The 20,250-nt window shown below is 39.1% G+C and overlaps 1 long non-coding RNA gene across 1 annotated transcript in view; it reads left to right on the forward strand.

Moving 5' to 3' along the window:
* The first annotated feature begins 2,806 nt into the window (after positions 1-2,806).
* The window catches only part of LOC116052918, a 200,824-nt gene continuing 183,380 nt past the window's right edge, over positions 2,807-20,250 (forward strand). The window contains exon 1 of the long non-coding RNA XR_004897300.1: positions 2,807-3,067. This is a non-coding gene — a long non-coding RNA (uncharacterized LOC116052918). The remainder of the gene's footprint in view (positions 3,068-20,250) is intronic.

Here is a 20,250-nt window from a genome sequence, read left to right on the forward strand (position 1 = left end):
ATCAATTTGCTGACATCTATCTGTAAGAATGTAGGAATTTAGCAGGAATGGGAGAATCACTATAATGCTAAGGTTTTCTCTCAGGAAAAACATGTTTGCTTTATAAGCTTCTCAGCAACAAATCATCTTTGCACTCACATCTGAAAGTGGGCCACCAATTCTACAACACAACATCCACAGTCCAGTCATATTTTCTCCTAATACTGATTGAAATACCAACTGGGGCAACAGTGTGAAGTCTATAGAACAAAATGTCAAACACAAAAACACTATTGCAGAAACAGGGACTGATGTCAATAAACCTGTTGCTCTGCATGCTGAAAGGCTTTCCACTTTCCCCTGGAACATCACAATACTTCTGTTCTGTGGAACTTACAGTTTGTGTTAATTCAAACGGCCACTTTGGACAAAAGTGGTAGTGTTTTTACCACACCTGCTGTTGTAAAGGTGTTTTCTTTACGGTGCTGTAATGCCCACTGTAGATTATTGAGTTTGTGTTATATGGAGGTCTTATAGTTGCAATGAACATTTTGCTCAGTCAGAAAATCATTCATTTACAATAAGAGAATACGTTAAAGATGCATCGTTGCATTTCAAGTGTTGCATACAGTAACTTAGCCTACTTTGGATGAACCAGGTATCACTGTCACTGTGTCACAAGCCAAAGCATTAGGAGTTTGTTGTAGCAACCAACGTAATAAGATTAATATAGCACATTTCATGAAACCCAAGGACGCTTTAAACATGTACAGGACAACAAGGAAATAGAAAATAGTAGGCCAACACAAATACAGACTAAAAGGAATAAAACGTCCGCGCTAAATGGAAGGGGGACGTAATTTAATCTAGGCTACAACAACATTGCACAATCTAATGTTATTTTATGAATGAAATAGACATATTTAGGGCTGGGCATTATGGAGATGAATCAAATATCATCATATTTTTGACCAAATACCTTGATATCAATACCGCAACGATATTGTAGTGTTGACTATTGGTGCTTTCACAAAATATTTACACAATGAGAGTTTTGATAAATAATCATCAGTAATGTGGATATAATGACAAGTGGGTAAAGGCAAATAATATAACAGTTACAACAGTCTGGTAAGTTCAGAAAATGACATCACTTTACTGTAATGCAGCCTTTAAAACCAGGAAAAGACAACACTTATGCCATATTACGATATCCAAAATCTAAGATGATATCTAGTCTCATATCACGATTTCAATATAATATCGATATATTGCCCAGCTCTAGACATATTACATACCTAAAGGCCAATTTGGGGTCAGTTTTGAATCATTTACAATCCCGTAATCGTCTCCATCTGTAGAAAGCCAGACCGAGTGTGACTTGGGTTTCCCCCGATGTCTTTGTTTCCTTCTTTTCTGTGATGGCCCTGCCCCATTATCAGCCATAACAACAGCAGATAACTTCTAAAATAAAATTAAAATACAATACGGCCTATAAAGAAATCTCCTGCTACCCTTTAACTTGCTGGATACAATACCCCAGGCTTTTTGTGCGTTACACCGAGTCTGTGACCGGTCAGAAGATGTGCTCTGTAGCGCCGTCTACCTGATGTAAATCATTTTGTGACTTTTCGGGAAAAATCGTACCCGGGCAGAGGCATTAATAAAAACTATATAGCTTTCTTTTCACTGTTTCAACAGTCTCGTTTGAGGTTACAGGTCATGATAATCAGATAGAAAATTACAGTTTCAGAAACATTAAAAAGGTACATGTAGTCACTTTAAGTGAGATTTGTATTGTATGTCACTGCATGTAAAATCCCATGATCCATTGTAGGTATACTGTATGTGTTGTCTTACATGAAAAAATATGTTCTTTAGTATGATACAGACATCAATGTTTTGTAGGCTAGGTATAAACTGAAGTTTACACATATCCATTGATCACTTTACTCTGAATGCAAAATGTATTGTTGCATTGTGGAGTGGAGAGAAGCTTTGCTTCAGGGACTCATGACAAATCTGACATTTACAATGGGTGGGTTCAGCAAAGGTGGGGTCTTTAGGCATTGACTTGTTCGGTCATTGGACTTAATGGAACCCAAAATCTTGCCACACCACCATTTGTCACTGAACAGTGACTTTTATTTCATCATTGTGGAAATTATTGAAAGGCAAAGAGAGACTGGTTGGCATGTGTTCAGGGAAAGTGAACCAGCAAATAAATTGGACTAAGAACTTTTGGAGCACTCTACCGTGTTTGCTCAGCCAGACTGGGACAGTGTTTTCAGATAAAGTGGGACACCTTTTTAGAGCATGTTTGCCATATCTTATTAATTGAGATAAGAACTAGGCCTATGTGTGCGAAATATAAAGGAAACATTTGTGATGGGAGTTTGTTCAGTTTGTAATTTCTCACATATATAGGCTATATGTGGCATATATGGTAAATCTTCTTAATTTAAAGAAATGTAATACAAGATATGAACTCTTCCCACCCTATAGACAAATATTATAGTCATAATATATAAATACAATTTTATTAACTTTACTGTTGTCTCCATTTGGTCAGTTATCAATAGAAATAAGAAATCATCTCCATACACCATAAACAATAAATGCAAGACATATTTCTAATGTAGGCCTATGTTTTGTTTTGTTAACAGTAGTAAAGTGTGATATATAGTGAACTTCTCTTTAAATTAAGAGAACTCTCCCAGATGTTCAGGTGCGGTACTACACTCTCACGTGACATTATACACCTGCTGCAACACATAATTAACGCACCCTTTTGCAAGGCGGTCTATAGGCGGTCTATTTAAACTGGCGATGCCCTGCCATCTGGTTTGGTCTGCAAAGCTGCTTTTTAGCTAACTCTGCTGTAACATGTCTGTAAACTTTAGCTGCTAACGCTGCTGCTCATTAAGGTATATCATAATCAAGCTCGCCTATTAACAGTCCTAATGTCGCTTCGTTTGGTGCTATTAGCTGTTCCCTGACTTCCATGCTCACTTCAAGCCACCAAGCTAAAGTTTTCTGTCCTGCTTGGAACCACTCACTGCAACCCTTCCCGGAGACACTTCACCAAGTAAGTTCTTGGTACTTGTGCTTACATTCATGTTTGGACTTCATGTCTGAGGTCTGTTCAATTGGTTTGTGTGTGCATGGCTGTATCATTGAGGTTGCTGATGCTGCTAATAGTATGTGCTTGTGCTCACACTGTCTTCGGAGGCTGCTAGCCGTTAGCCTATTTTCTGCTCTGATGCTGCTTTCTTCCTATCTTCTGTGCAATATTTGCTTTAAGTGTTAATTGTGAATAGTTCTTGTTGTAGCCTTTGCTTGGTGTTTGGTGGATGCATTATGATGCTTTCATACTGCTGATTTACATTAGGGTCAAATATGACAAATGTTCGAGTATCATTGTTGTTGGAGGGTCATTGTGTGTGTGCTGCTGCCTTGATTACAATATCTCCCTCTACAGAAAGTTACATTTGTTTTGGGGTTTTTCTATTGGTTCAATGCAAACCGGGGCTTGTGTAGAGGGGGATATAGGCTACACTTAGGTAATTATAATGGAGGTTATAATATTCAGTTTTTGTTGATTCAACTATATGATCATTTGGAAGGCTGTTGTGGGTCGGTTTTTTATTTATTTTTTTTAACCTTTATTTAACCAGGTAGGCCTGAGAACAGGTTCTCTTTTGCAGTGGCGACCTGGCCAAGAAAAGCGTAAACGTGCAGGACAACATACAGTTTCACATTCATACAATACAGGAATACGGAATACAAAAGGCTACATAAAGTGCAGATTAAGTAGGATTACAAAGCCGGTGCAAAGTGAGGTATAAGTAGGACGAAGTATATGCGAAAATGATATGGTAATAACACAATATACATGAATAGGCAGTCTATAACACTGCTGAGATGTAGTGAAGAGCCAAACAAAACAAACAAAAACAGTGCAAATTATGATCTAGTTAGTCGTGTTGAATCAGTTATAATGCAATATATATGAATAGACAGTCTATGTAAATGCTGAAATGTAGTGAAGAGTCGATATACAGTTAGTGCAAATTGTGGTCTGGTTAGTAATGTAGATTAGAAATTACACGATATGCATTAATAGACAGTCTATAAAATGCTGAGATGTAGTAAAGAGTCAATATACAGTTGGTGCAATGTGTGGTCTAGATGATGATGTAGGTCAGTAATATCACAGTATACATGAATAGACCGAATATATAAATGCTGAGATGTAGTAAAGAGTCAATGTACAGTAGGTGCAATGTGTGGTCTAGATAGTGATGTAGATCAGTAATATCACAGTATACATGTTGGATTGTATTGCATTATACATATAGTGTTTCTGTTATTTAGCCTGCACTCAAGATGTGGTGTGGACTAAATAATAGAAACACTTAAACTTTTCAGGAAAACTAATGTTGCCACACACTGCCCATACACAATTATCTCTCTCTAATTTAGGCTTTATAGGAAACCCATCACGGTCATTGTCACATACAGGATAGGTTTCTTCCACGCTCTTTTTACATTCAGCTGAACATTAGGGAAATGGCTCAGCCCACAACAAATGGGTTTATGTGTCAGGTTGTTTGTCATCATTATAATTATATCTTATAAGCTTAGCGGCTGTGGTTTGTTCCACTCAGCCAGATTCAATGCCAGCCTTATGTTTATGTCCACCTACTGATGGTCATCTGCTGATTTATTAATGCTACATGGCATTTCATAGAGTGTATGAATGTCGGTGATTTGATATACGTATACAATAACTGCTGCAGGTTTACGTGCAGTTTAGTGTCCCAAATCCCACTATAGCCACCCCAAGACCCGTCCTACGAAGCAGCTCGATTGGTTGGGGTTAAGCATTTGACCTTAAGTGGTTAAGGTTAGGATAGCCGATTGGTCAGGGGATAGGACCTGTACAAATGGGGTTACATTACAGGGAATTTGGGACACTAAACTGCATGTATACCTCTGCTGCATATAGCTGCCATGTTGAGACCTGTGTCTGCCTTTGTGGTTTGCTGGGTTCAGGTAATCTGGGTTCACCAAGTGGTATATGTCCTGCAATGGTTGGAGATGCTTTGTTGGGAATGGCCACATTAATATGATTCCACTAGTCTTGGCTTGGCTAGTTGACACAGCATTCTGAATGGTAGAAAAGCGTGCTCTGGTTTATTGGCATATCTTTAAACCAATCACAATCGTCTTGGGCGGCGCTAAGCGCCGGATGGAGCAACGGTGCCTCTGCAAAGTAGCCTCGGGAAGGAATTTGTTTTTGTGGAACATGTGCTCGTTCAAATGTTGTCTTAGTCATGCAACAGAAAACTCAGATCTAGCTAGCTGTCTGGATTTACCCTGCAGAGATCCGAGGAGCAGTTAACCATAGTCCTCATAAATCGACCGGAGTTTAGAATACCAACACAAAGAAAGCGGAAGGTGACGGACATCCGGCCGAAATGAGGGATTCCCTGCACCTGAACAATCCCGGAAATGAAATGTCGTCGAAATAGACTATGATTCCACATAATGACTGGCACCAGCATCTATTAATGTGTTTTTATGTGGCTTTTGGTGTTAATTATTGTCACTCTACAGCTTTTTCTGTGTGCAGCTGTAGGCATATACTTTCAGGCACTAATGAGGTCAGAGCCTGGATGGCAAATATCAACTGAGTATTCACATAAATCAATCTGCTCTACCTGAGCCCGCCGACTGAACTGTGCTTATGTTCCTGCACCTTTTCACTCTTGCTCTTCTTCTCCCCTGTTACCTCATAACGCTTACCAAAATATCCAGCTTTTAGATTTCATCATGGCGTCATTAGTTTCCCACGGGTCTCTTTGAGCGTAATTCAACTGTAGGACTGAAAGGTGTGACCTCTCACCTGTCTGTCGAAACATATCATCTTAAAGTCTCCCAGTGGAGCGCCTGCCGCTGAGGCCTGGCGTACTACAGCATCAGCCGGGATTTCATCATCCCAGTTCATTCCCTCCACATCAAATAAATATCTAGTGTTGTTGTGGAAGCATATAAGGGCCATGTAAATGTATCTGTGTTGACATACAGGCTTACCTGCATGTCTGTTGTGTGTCTTGGGTTAGTGAGCAGTGTGGATCTGCCTCGAGGTTGAAGTTTGGTAGGCATGTCAGGCATCTGGAGTGGAGTATTACAGAGAGTTCATGCATTCATGAGTTGAGTCCTTTTGTAATCCGGGAAGTCACTCATGTGAACATGTGAGGGAAAGTATGTGTGAGTGTGGGGGGACAACGGGGGGACTGCAAGGTTGCCATCAGCAAGAAGACATGTGTTGAGGCAGAACATCTTAAATGTCTATTGTGCTTTTGTTCTTGTTGTTTGAATAATTATAATATGCTTTTGTTTTGTGCTAAAATCCTGCAAGGCAGGCAGTCTCTGTATTGTGTGTATGATTGTGTGTGATTTGTACTATACTATCTGCTGCACAACAAATTGCCCCACTGGGGGACAAATAAAGTAACTTGAACTTCGTACAATCGAAAAAATGTACAGTCACTTTTTTAAATAATTATTTATATCTGTTAAGTAGAACTGTAACTATTATTTGGCTTCATCTCCAATGTGAGCATGAATACTTCCTCTTTTTCATCTCCAATGTGAGCATGAATACTTCCTCTTTTTTTCTCCTTACTTGCTCTTCTTCATTGTAAAGTAAATCACTTTGAGTTTTTAGACTGATGGCCAGACCAAGGAAGACCGTTTCGCTTTTTACAGGTCCATTTAGCTTTTTGCGGTGCTTTATCTTTTAAAAACATGTTTTATAATAAAGAACAAACCATATACCAAGCAGGTTGTGTGGAGATTTCAACCACAGCTCTTGGTTCATGGAGTCCTTTAGACCTCGAGTTAAGACGAGAATACATTTTAGCACAAAATTGTTTATTTGCAGCTCCAGCTTTTTCCTCATATTATAAATCAGAAACTTTTAACATCATAAACAGTAAAAGATAGTCAGATAGGTTTGTGGGCAGGACTTTAAGTCAGAGTCGGTCGTGAGTGAAACCGAAGCAGAGGGACAGACACAGAGCTGTAGTGGAGCCAAAGTAGCACACTTTTTAATAAATTAACTTTATTGGTCAAATAAAACTCCAATACACATAATCTGCAAACTGCCAAAAAATGGCCTGATAATCGTCCAGGGCCGATAATCGGTCTATCCTTAGTAGAAAGGCAGTTAGAGGCATATATCCATTTTTAATAGTATATGTTATCTACTATAGTGTGTTCTTCAAAAGGAAGAACTGTTTTCCCATGACCACCACCCATGTATAATCAATCATACATCAACATGATGCATTGTACTCCCTCCTCATATCCCCAACCTGTGCCCTTTTGTAGAATCAGCACTCCTAACATAACACCTAGTTCCTACTGTTTTGCTTGGTGTGCTATAAATGCACCGTGTCCTTGAGGCAAAAACACATGTGTTCTGAAACACAAATTTTGTTAACACATTTCCTCGGCCATCTGGATGCACTGAGGTGCTCACACTATGATAGATTAAGTTATCGTGGTGTAACGTGTATGTGCAGTTCCCCATAATACCTGCACCAGTAAAAGCATAATACTATATAAATGTGCTGAAACAATAAGTTGAGTAATACTGTCAAAAAATACTAAGTAGCTTCTCAAGTGTGAGAATTTGCAGCTCTTCTCAATTTAACATGATAATTGTAGATTAAATACTTTTAGCTTTTTGACTATTGGTTGGACAAAACATGCAATTTTAAGACAGATGTCACCTCAGGCTCTCAGGGCTTGTGATGGCCGTTTTCCACTATTTTTGATTATGGGTATAGGGTTCAGTTTGATTAAACAATTACTCAAATAATGGAAAAAATGTTGACGGATAAATCGATTAATACAGTAATTGTTAGTCGCAGCCCTACTGTGTTTACTTATACATTCAACAGTTCTTTAATAACTGATTGGACACCAACAGTTCCTCTTTAGGCAAGTGTTGGATGTTTGTAGCGTGCAACCTTACCGCACATGTTTTTTTGAACTGCAAAAGTTGTGTGTTGGATCTCTGTGGCCAACAGTAACCCTGTTTGGTGACATTCGTCTAAGCCACTTGAAACCCTGCAGGGAGGGTGCCTACAAAAGGCCTGGAGCACTTTTTGAAAAATTAAAAGGAAAACGCAGACTGGTCGACTCAAGATTTTTAACAGCTGCACAGTCTAATGCAATCCATTCCAATAGCCCTGCAACATTTATAATAAAATATTTTTGTTGATACTGGTCAGGAAGCTGTCGACTCAACATTGTCACTTTTAAGGCAGTATTTCTTGGTGTTGTAGAGGATTGCATTAAGGTGTTTGTAATATTTTGTACCCTCACATAGCCTATACAATGTGCGGTCAAAATAACATGAACACTTCACAATATTGGACAGCGACAGTGCAGCCTACGGTCTCATTAAATCCCATAGCGAATAGTCAAAAACCTCTTTGACACAGCAAATAATATAAATGGGCATATTTTTCTTAGAGAATGACCCGTAATCTAACTTTCTCTTAACACATCTAAACTTGCCTTATAGTGGAATAACCTGCTCCACCATATTCACCATCGACTGTATATAAAACTAGATATTCTCCAGCATACTGCCATCTAGTGGTCTCAGGGTGACTTTCATCCTAGTAGATCTATTTTCTGATCTCGGTCAAACAAATTGGATTTATAATGTATGGCTTACATTACACGCTGTTTATATCATCTGAGGCTGTGGACGAACCCTGGCAGTAAATCTATTCTGTAATATCTCCGAGCCCTCTGTGTGACATTGCCAATAAGATGGAGAATTGGTGATATGATGTATGAGTGGCCAAGGTGAATGTATTGTTTTAACCAAAAGGGCACCATCTGCAGTCACAGAGTTGTGGCGTGGAAAGTGGAAATCTGACCTATTGGTTTAGAGCGGATAAAACCACATTACCCCTGACCTTTCCGCTTCATTACTCGCCATGATACCTCATAAATTGAGGAGAATACAGAAATGGTGTCACGACAGAAGCAAGCTGTAGTTTTCTTTTTCTTTTTTCTTCTCTCCATTTTTTCCTCACTTGATGTTTAAGTCAGACTGTCTGGTTGGCTTTATTTTTGTTGAGTGTGGTTTGTGACCTTGTAGATCTGTAAGAAAATGACCATAATATAAAAAAAGAAAAACATACCGGTAATAATATCCTAAAGCAAGCAATAATTATCCAATGATGAATGCATTTAAATATTAATTGTGTATAATGATGCAACCTTAAGTCCAAAAAATGTTGTAAAATATTTTAAAAATATATAATTGCATAAATTAAAAATAGACTAAGTAGCCAACTGTGAAGTTAAAGTCATAATGAAGAACAGGCAAACTAAAATAATATTGTACGAACATCATTTTTGTGTAGTGTTGCAAAAACATAACGTCAACTGTTGAACAGCGAATCTGTGTTTAAGATCCACAGATATTCCCTCTGTATTAACAAGATGAGCTGCTGTTTGTGATAGATTTAATTATATTTGGCGCCCTCTGCTGGTTCATGGGATGTCCCACATAAACTACCAGACTGAATGAACGAGAGCTTGTCAGTTGATGGTGCACTCACTGACCAACCACTGAAAAAAACATTTTTATACTCTATATATCAGCCCTTCTCTCAACCTTTTGGAGAAATGATTATATAATACAGCCAAAAATGTCATATTTTGTTCATAACCGAATGATAGAAAACACAATAAAACTTATATAGATAACTCAAATAGGGCCAGATTCTAACATCAAACAATTACAAATGTTAAATAGTCATATTATAACTTAAAAGAAGACTGATAAATTGTACAGATATCACTGTAGAACTCATAGGCCACGTCCAAAGCTTACTGCAGTGCTGTAGGACCCTTCAAGGGTTTGCAGGATGCAGTAAATGCAACTTTTTGCGAGATGATTAACAGAACAGGAGAGCAGAAAGAAACGTATTTCTGCAACACAAACCACTGTTTAATTTTTTTCCAGACTTTCTTTTGATCTTTGTTTTTTCCCCTGTGACGCTGGACAAGTTAGTTTGAGCTACTCGCAACCTAAAATCTGTTAAGAGAGGTCATGAGTGTAAGTATAGCAAGGTGAACTTCAATACTGAAATCCCCTTTTTAACGCAGCATCACTGCAAATGCTAAGCAGACGATAGCATTACACAGAACTAAGCCAACAGCATTATACCTCACAGCAGTATACCACATGCTGTATTAATGACATCAACAACAACAAATAAGAGCAGTGAGTCCATGCATGTAACTGACTACAGAGGATAAGTCTGAGCCAACGTAACATCTCCTGCAGAGAGATATAAACCTTTTAGCTGTAGTCTACAAGATGCTGCTGCTGCAACCATTCATCTTTCAGCCAATCCAAACTGTGGATGTGTACACGCATATGTGTGTAGGTTATATATGTGTGTCTTCCGTTTCATTAATGACAGTATATGGTGACGCCTTCCAGCAGGGATTGCCACACCGTGCGCTCTGGCTCTCCCACCGTGCGCAGTAATGAAGGGGAGCTGTGGAGACTGGAGGCTCAGGCGGCGGGTCGCTTTCCACCAGAGTTTACGCGGCAGATGACAAATCTGGACGTGACTGTCTTACCAGAGATTAAAACTGTCTGAGAGAGACACGGAGAGAGGGAGAGAGAGAGAGAGAGAGAGAGAGGCTAGTATGCTTTATGCACTTGTTCCGTCAACCTGCTTATGCAATTTAACATGAGATCACGTTTTTAACGGTCCAGAAAATCAAAGGAAAACTATGACAAAATGGGTTGTTTTTCAGGTTATTACATCTGTGTTTCAACAGGAGGACACTTGGGAGTTGCAAACTTGCACCCAGAGCTGAACAGTTGAATTGTTACACATATACACTCAATATTGGGAACTCAAATCTTTATCAGGTTCATAGTTTTATCAAACCAAAAAACACCAAAAAAAAAAAGATACACTCATATTGGAAGCATGACACATTATACTCCCTCCTCATATCCCCAACCTGTGCCTTTTTGTAGAATCGGCACTCCTAACATAACACCTTGTTTTGCTCGGTGTGCTATAAATACATGTTACATGTACATGTTCTGAAACACAAATTTTATTTTATAATACATTTCCTCGGCCATCTGGATGCACTGAGGTGCTCACGCTACGCTAGATTAAGTTATCGTGGTGTAACTTGTATATGCAGTTCCCCATAATACCTGCGCCAGTAAAAGCATAATACTGTATAAAAGTGCTAAAACAAGTAGTTGAGTAATACTGACACTAAAATACTAAATAGCTTCTCGAGTGTGAGAATTTGCAGCTTTTCTCTATTTAACATCATAAATTGTAGATTAAATACTTTGGGGTTTTGGACTATGGGTTGGACAAAAAGAATTTGAGATGTGTCGTTTCTTGTCTCGGAGCCTGTCTGTCAACAAAATGTCATAGGAATTGGTTCATGTTTTTTGACACATCAGGACAACAGAACAGTGTGACACATAAGTTCTTTATTAACATGATGATCATTTTTAGGAGATATTTCACAGCCACACATAGATACACCATCAGATTGGATATCGCTACGGACTATGTCAATTGTACACATGATATATTAAAAAAAAAAAATTGCCATTGATCGTCAATGCAGCATAAGCATTATTGGCATAAGATATTCAGGATGCTGCTTTTCACTGCAAATGCTGAAGATTTGCATTGATGTGTTGTCTAGTTGCAGAATGCCTGTTGATAAAATGGATGGATGGCATTTAACATGCAGTAGGTATCCCACTATTTGTAACTTCATCTTAAAGGAGTAATCTGCAAGGTTCTTGTTTTTCATTTTAGGGACATATTTGATGCAAAGTGATTATTACTGTTTTGGACTTAATCTACCCAGAGATCTGTTGGCAAGCAAACAGTGAGTCAACAGTGAGTAACTTTGGATGTTGTTACAGTTTGAGTTGCTGTAGGTGGTATTCTTTTCTTTATTCTGTTGAGACACAGCGGCTCGTGCTAGCCATGCTAACTGCCCAATTGTGCTTCAGTTTATATGAAACCATAACATTTTGAAAACATAACATGAACGACACATGTCAAAAATGTAATCACCTGGCTATAGGTTGAAGCGTTATGATGCTACAGCATACAGTATAGTGATAGCCTAGATGGTGGGGACATTTTCACAAAACGTTCCCACCATCTAGGCTATCACTATACTGTATGCTGTAGCATCATAACGCTTCAACCCTAGTATTACCTTTACCTTAACCGTCAGAGATAGACTGAGATTCCAGCGGCTCTGCTCCCCTCCAGGTCTCTGCGGATGTTCAGATCCTGCGGAGATCAGGCAGAGAGCAGATCTTGGAAAGATCAATAATCCTTAGTGGATTTCCTATATCAACTGCACTGAAATCCTACCATCTGTGACATATAGGTTGCGCGTATAAGTCACTGCTGGGTGGGATCCAGTCCAGTAAGTCGCTCCCCACACCGTCTGTTCTTGTTGGGTTGGAAATGCTGTAGGCTGCGAGAGGTGTGGAGCCACCAGGTACACCAGGTGGAGTGTATTTCACTGTTCACTGCTGATCGTCTCGACATTTCAAAATGTAATATATCAATTTATTTGCCATCTTATTTGACACATATACAGGGGTTTTAGCCAGCCCCAAAATGATAATAATAAAAAATAGCAATTCAAATCCTCTCTGAATGTGTCTAATAGCAATTTACCAAACAACCACATGTTTGCTGTCTTGCATAGCCCCCCCCCCCCAGCCCAACCCTACATATACAGACACAGCAGGCAAGTAAACAGAAATAAACAATCGTGAAAATGTTTTCTTGGCCGGGTACAGTACCTTTCTGCAGATCTTGTCGCCACTGTGAGGTTTGCGAGCAGCCAGCGGTGACTCCAGGGAGTTACTACTGTACATGAATTTTGTAACCAAATTTTTGTTAGCTTTGGACAGTGTTAGCTGTTTCCCCACTTATTTAGAATTATCACTTTGTGCTAAGCTAAACCAAGCTAACGGGCTGTGAATTACATATTTACCGTAGACATGAGGGTGGTATCAACGATACAGAGTCATGTTTTTTTTCCACTCAATAATGGACAAATTACTTTTGGGAATTACACCTTGTATTAATGAAATGAAGGAATGACACTCATGTCAGTGTATTTATAAAACCTTTGACAAACACTGATGGAAACAAATGTGAAAATGTAAAAAATTCTAACTAGATAATTATGATGATGCACAAAGAATAAACCATAACATATTGCACAGAAATGGAAAATAACTAAAAACCTAAATGTGCACAGAATGGAAGTAATCATCAATAACAACTGGGAGAAATGGAAGAAATCAATGTTTTTCCTACCTTTTTTAAACAACTGAAAAGTTTTGCTGTGGATGGATGCACTGGTTGTTGAGATGTTGTAGGCATGGTAACCACAAGCTGCTGCTGCTGACAGGTTGGAGACAAACTGCAACTGGCCCTGGAATTAGTGGACAAAAACTTGTTGATGTCAGACCATGTGCAATATAAGAAGGAAGATGCAGTGAATTACACAATTTGAGGAAAATAGCCTGCAATAAAAACAATGGCTAATGTGTTCATTAATAGGCAGGGTTTAATTTGGCGGCTGCTAGATGTCACTCGCTCACTGTGACATAAATTCAACACAAGGACAGAGAGTTATATTTGTAAGGCACAATGTATATGTATTTTGAACCTGAATGTGACTATTTTGTCTATATATTGTCTGCAGTATAGAACAGCAACAGTGTGTGTAGTCCAATAAAGGGCAGATTCAGTTGATTTCAGATTCACTGATTTGAAATCTAGGAGATTTTATATACTCAAGATTTTATATCAGAAAGAAAGGGCAAAAGTCATATTCATTTTCGACACAATCTATAACATTCCAAACCAAAGATGATGTTTCTTCAGTATTGTGCAGTGATGATATTGATTTAGATTTTGTATTCAGATCTTTTAATGCTGTTTGTTATATCTCTTCCGCTCGTCCCCAAGATGTAACACAATAGGACAAAGTATTTGGCCGCATACATAGACAGTTTTTAACTTGCATAAACTTTGCAAAGTTGTAACCTATTTATTGTTTTTGTCTTCTTTAATGTGTTCAAAAGAAAGCCAAAAAGCCCTCGAATGAAGGGTGTAAAAGTAGTTGGACAATATAGTTGATGGGTGTTAAATGAATTATAGCTGCTATCTGCCTTTCAGCATTTTGCATCTATAACAGTACTAATGTCAGAAACCGGGTCCAGGACAGGAACAAGTGCAGTTAAAGCCGAGCTATGAATCTGGTTGGCCGGTTATTCTCAAACCACTTTTCAGTGTGACAGAACTTCCTTTTACTGAACTTATAATGAACTATACTGTATCTAAAGTGCCCTGCAGCAACAATATTATGACGGTGTACACTGTAAATGCTACCCAGGATTATTTTTGCCAATGCAATAATCATTAAAATGTGTTTTAATTCCGTATTTACCAAATATTTTTGACACAAAATGAAACCGTTACATAAGACACATTATTTTGCCTTTAAATCTCAAGGGAGTCCATAATTCTTCTATAACTAGACCACATGAAAGCACAGAGGTTTTATTGAGGAAACTCTAATTCCTGACTTCTAGCTTTGAACTGAACGTGGCATTAGGGGGATAAATGATGTGAAGCTTCCAAAGTAAAGTTGCCATGTTTTTACAGCTGGAGAGTCAGATCCACGTGTAAAGTATGACATTAACTCTGCCAGTGTTTGAGGTTTTGTTTTATGGGGCTACCTTCACACAAAATCTCTCTCTCTCACACACACACACACACACACACACACACACACACACACACTGTGGTGTAGTGTCCACATTAATTGTATGTTTTGCATGAGTTGACCTCCTATTTGAAATGTCTAATATTACTTAACAGAGCACGCAGGTGACATTCAGTTGGAAACCTTTCCATAGTTTGCTTTTGTAATGAGCTGTTATCGATCTTTGGTTTTCTAGATAAGATAAGAATAGACTGCCAGGATTTCAGGCCACTGAACTATCATGAACCGATGAGAGCGTAAAGTAGAAGCTAGACACTTTGACAATTTCACAGCATTTTGTGATTCAACCTGCGTGTGAAGGGAGAAGTGCACGACACGAAATGAGAAAGGAAAAAAAAAAAAAATCTAAAACAAACAAACAAAAGCGTTCAGGTGTAATTTTCTGTGTGAAGTTGGAGCCTGGGAAACTATTCTGCCAGGCTGCTCATCAGACACAGACTCCGGGTGGCTGACAGCGGCGAATAGAGGTAAACGTCAATTAAGACGTTACAGTAGATGACAGGCCTAAAGAAAACAGTGCTGAGAGATGCCATCTGGGGCAGACTGTGTAAACTGAAGGTGTCTGAACACGACGCTTCAGATATGGCTAAAATGTTAGCAGCTTTAGACTTGTCAAGTTAACACGAAGAGGCACGAGGAAGACTTTAGGTAGCTGGCCTACCTGCAGGCTACCTATTTATGAATTGTATGCAGTTGTGTGTTTTCTGCACATTTGGTGATTATGATTTTAGAAAATGGAATGATTTTGTAGAAAAAATCTGATGCGTATGTGTTATTCGTCAACGCAAACATGCAGGCTTAGAGGTGTTTCTTGCTGCTTGGTAGGTCTTCTATATTTAGCCTTAATGCTAAATAATTCCACTTGAATGACATTTTTATCCAGTTTGAGCATGCAAGCTCTTCTTCTGCAGTAGCCCGCCTCACACAAGCACAGACACACCAGAGAGCTCCAGCAGCAGTTTATTTTTTTTTGACTGATTGGGTGCTGAATGCCTTTCTACTATTCTTGTTTCTGTTTTAAATGGGGTTTTTCTGTCCAATTAGGGACCTCAGAGAGAAAAATGGCTTAAAGAGACACCTCCAAACATTTACATTTTAGGTCTTCAGCAGGCGCTCCAGATCACAACGGGTGACGTTAAGGGTTTAGTGGTGAAATATACAACACGCCAACAGGTAAACTGTATTCTCAAAGTTTTTGTTTTTTTAACAATACAAGGTATGTTTCCTCCTATCACATAAATTCTCGAGCCTCTCCTGATGGATCATTTTTTCCTCCGCTATTTCAAGGTCCGTGAAAGCTGACCGTGCTGCTGATCTTTTCAGCAGTGCTTAATGTGTAGAAATTGATTTGGAGAGAAAACATCTCAGATGTGTGTTTTTGTTTTCCATCCTTCTTTAATAGAACTTCAGAGAGCAGGAAGTGTGTGCGTCATGAAATTCACCCTGGTTGTCTGCTTTCACACGCTCTGGCCAGCCGCCTGCCCTCAAACAGCACCAAGCCTCCACTATGAGAGGGGCTGATACACCACTTCTATACATTCACACACACACACACACACACACACACACACACACACACACACACACACACACACACACACATATGCATGCAGAGTCATGCATAGGATACACAACATATAGCCAACACACATGCAACAGATACCAGCATTGAGCAAGCTTGCATGTCTGTCTTCTATTTATTTCCAAGAATGCAGACATATAAATTAACACCAGGAAGTCAATATTTTTACACAAAGCACACTTTTAAATCAAAGCCACAGGCAAAGATGTATACATATTTCATTTTGCAGTGTGCAAACACATATGAATGTTGTTGCATTGAATCAAAAGCCAATTTATCTTGCAGAATGTTGCTGAAAAAAGCCGACCAGGTCAGATACATTATTTAGTTGGGAGGTGTTTAGAGTTGCGCTGAGATGGACGGCCGTGCATCTTGTTATGGAGAGCTTCTCCTCGGGCCTTAGGTGAGGGTGAGAATGTGTGAGGTCACACCATGTGACCTTTAGCTGAAGCCGCTGGGCCGCCATTGGTCCACAGCCAAACCCCCAAACCCTCAGCCCACCCACCTCCCCCAGTCACACAGCAGCCCTCTTTGCTGCCTGACTGCTGCATGGGCAAAGTGCTGAGATTAGTTGTGTGTTTGTAGATAGACCATCTATCTTCTCTGTGGCTATTATCCTACATTTATTCCGAAGCACATAGGAGTTTAGTCCCTTCTGCCAACGCGGCCCTAAATAAAATGCATCACTGAATACTACGCATGTGTGTATATAAATATTGGCGCAAGTACACGTGTATGCAAGTAAACTGTATGTAGAGATATAAGAAAGGTGTATGTGTGTATTACAATTATGTAGTATTAGTATTTTAATGTGTTTTTTCTTGAGGCATTAACGTGCAGATTGTGAAAACCAAATGTACACCCCAGTGGCAACTGACTATAGATATGACATTATATGATATGATGTGATATTAACAACCTGAACATTACCCTATACCCTATTCTTAGTCAAAGTCATGATCTTTGAGTTTTGAAAGCTGCTTGATTTCATCACCAGAGTCCTGCTGTGCTGTGATTTTAATTGTTGGCCTGTTGCAACACCGCCTCCTTCAAAACTAAAACTATTGATCAGAACCACCCCGCAAGCTCTGAAACATCTGAAATGTGTGTTCATTTCCTTAACCCATAACCCACAGCTCCCACACAAAACACAACCTTAAACTCCACTGATTTAAGTAAAATGCTTGCTGTGGTTGAATAGAAAGAAGCAAATGCTTGATTTGCATGTAGTTTTGAAGACGAGGCACACAAAACAAAAGTACTTTGTCCAAAAGAATATAGCTCTCAGAAATTAGCCTAATATCCTCTTCTAAATTATGTATTCATCTTTGAAGCTTAAATAGTTGCCATATCTATTAATTACGTGCAATAAATAACTGTTTACCTGCCAAATGTTGCTCAAATGCCCAGCATCATATATATATATATATATATATATATATATATATATATATATATATATATATATATATATATATGAAATTCGCCCTGGTTGTTGTTTTTTTTTTTAACCAAAAATCACTCAGAAATATACTGTTTTCTTGGTTGAAATGCCACAAACATGTCAGCAAGCGTGTGCAAAAACTTGTTTTTCAGAAAAACAATGCAATAGTTGAATCCCAGACCTTTATTAGCGTGTATTTAGAAAACATGCTCCCTGATATATCCCATGCAGCGTTATTACCAACCCGTTTCAGGTCTCTTCCAAACCCCGCCGCTGCATGAATATTGAGATATTGTTAATTATTTAGATTGGAGGTGTAACGATACATGTTTGGATATTCGCACTTCCTCGCTTTCTATTTGAATTCCCAGTGGATTGCGGGTGAGAGCTGTGTCGCCTCGGTGCGTTACTTCACATTGGATTATTTATTTCTTTTTTAAATCAGCTGGCGGAACAAATCTCACATTAAGATGTAGTATTGTGCTTTATGGGTCCGAAAACTGAGGCAGGACAAATATGAATTTGGTTTAAACAGACATGTATAATTGTATCTTTGTGGGAGCATGAACTAGCCTATATTTGTATAACGTGTATTATGTATACTTCTCAGGTATTAATATGCGTGGTTATGCATGCGAAGCATGTCTTTAAACTGAGTTTAGTTTGACGCATAAATGACTCTGCAGCGTCTGAATTTAGAATATTAATTTCGGCTAAAAACGTGAGCAGAATATGAGTAGCCATGGTGCAAAAATAAAAAATAAAAAACAAGCTTATTTTGCGAGAAATCTATAATTAATCATGAGTGAACATGCAGTTACGGCAGCAAAAATGCACACGTTTACCATTTAAACTTTGATAAGTTCTTACCTTGTGCAGGATGGAGAAGCAAAAAAAAAACCGTCTGCAGTCCTGCGTGCCGTTTCAGCCAAATGAACGTTTCCCACTGAAGCCTTTTCTCTTCAGGTCATCCTCTGTTCACATGTTGATTGTGTGGATGTGTATTGAGACTGCAGACTTGCGTATTCGCCTCTACAGCAGACGAGGCTTATCCCCCTGTCAGCTGATTATTGCTCCGCGTTACCGACTCCATCAAAAGGTGACACTCGTGCAACAAAAAGGGCCCGCCGCTTCTTTAGAAGAAAATCTAATTGTGGAGGGCGAGTTCAGGAGGTCAGGCCGCAGGATGCGCGCTGCAGCTCGGAAAATCAGTTGTATTCATAGATGTAGAAAGAGAAGAATGCTTCTCTTGTGTTTGTTATTTTGCAGTTATTGTAAAAACATTTGGACTAAGTGATTTATTTCTCCTCATAATAACCTCCCTTCGGGGAATGACCTAAGGCCTGTTGTAGCATGACATCAGATCCTAAATCAGCTCTCTTCACCAAGCCACCACATTAGCTTTTTTATTATTTTTGTTAATATTCTAGTTAATGTTCCAGTGATACGTGAATATGAAGAATATAGACACAAACAACTCACACGGTCAACATTATGAGGCTGATAAATGACCTCAGCTCAGGCTCCAAACCGAAAGTCTCACTATTTTTTATTTGTCTCTCTTTCTGCGGGGAGTGCTGCGGTGCTTTCCTCGCCGGTGTCTCCGCTCTCCCCGCAGCCAGGAAGCTGCACTCGTCCCCCCGCCTCCTCCTCCATCCAGCTTCGGCCCACATACCGCTGGATCTCTCTGTGGGCGCTTGTTTGCTTAAGCTTGTGGATCATAGTTTCCCTAGACCGTAGCTTTGTTTCGCTTTGGCGCATTTGCGCACTATTAAAAGCATGACTTCAAAAGTGCCACGTTCCAAAAGAAAGCCACAATACAAAGGCAAACAGATGCATGTGTGAGTCAGGTAGGCTGCATAAAGATCATTTAGATTTCTGGGACAAAAAAGCAGCAAGACTTGCTTTAAACATATGAACATAAACTCTCAACAAAAGACCTTTTATACAGACCTTTTAATACAAATGGCTCTCTCTAATCTCATATATAGTGTTCATAAATTAATTAGTAGGCCTAAATAAGTCAAATGGATTTAGACCATTGTATTTTTTTGTAATAAAATCCTTATTAGAGCATAACCTGACTAAAATGTATATAAAGATGTATATTGTTTTCTTATAACCCCCTTCAGAGAACTACAATCTCTTGTGTTCAAACACAGGGAGGAAAAAAAACCCCAAACCCTAATGGACTGTTGTCGCTGTTGTGTGGTCCAACTCCTGTTTGTTGATTCCCGTGTTATTTCAAGCACCAGTGACCAGCCGAGGCCCTCGGCTGAGCAGGCAGACATGTATTCAGCAGTTAATCTGACGG

Source organism: Sander lucioperca, chromosome 1 (assembly GCF_008315115.2).
Source record: "Sander lucioperca isolate FBNREF2018 chromosome 1, SLUC_FBN_1.2, whole genome shotgun sequence".
Lineage (NCBI taxonomy): Eukaryota > Metazoa > Chordata > Actinopteri > Perciformes > Percidae > Sander > Sander lucioperca.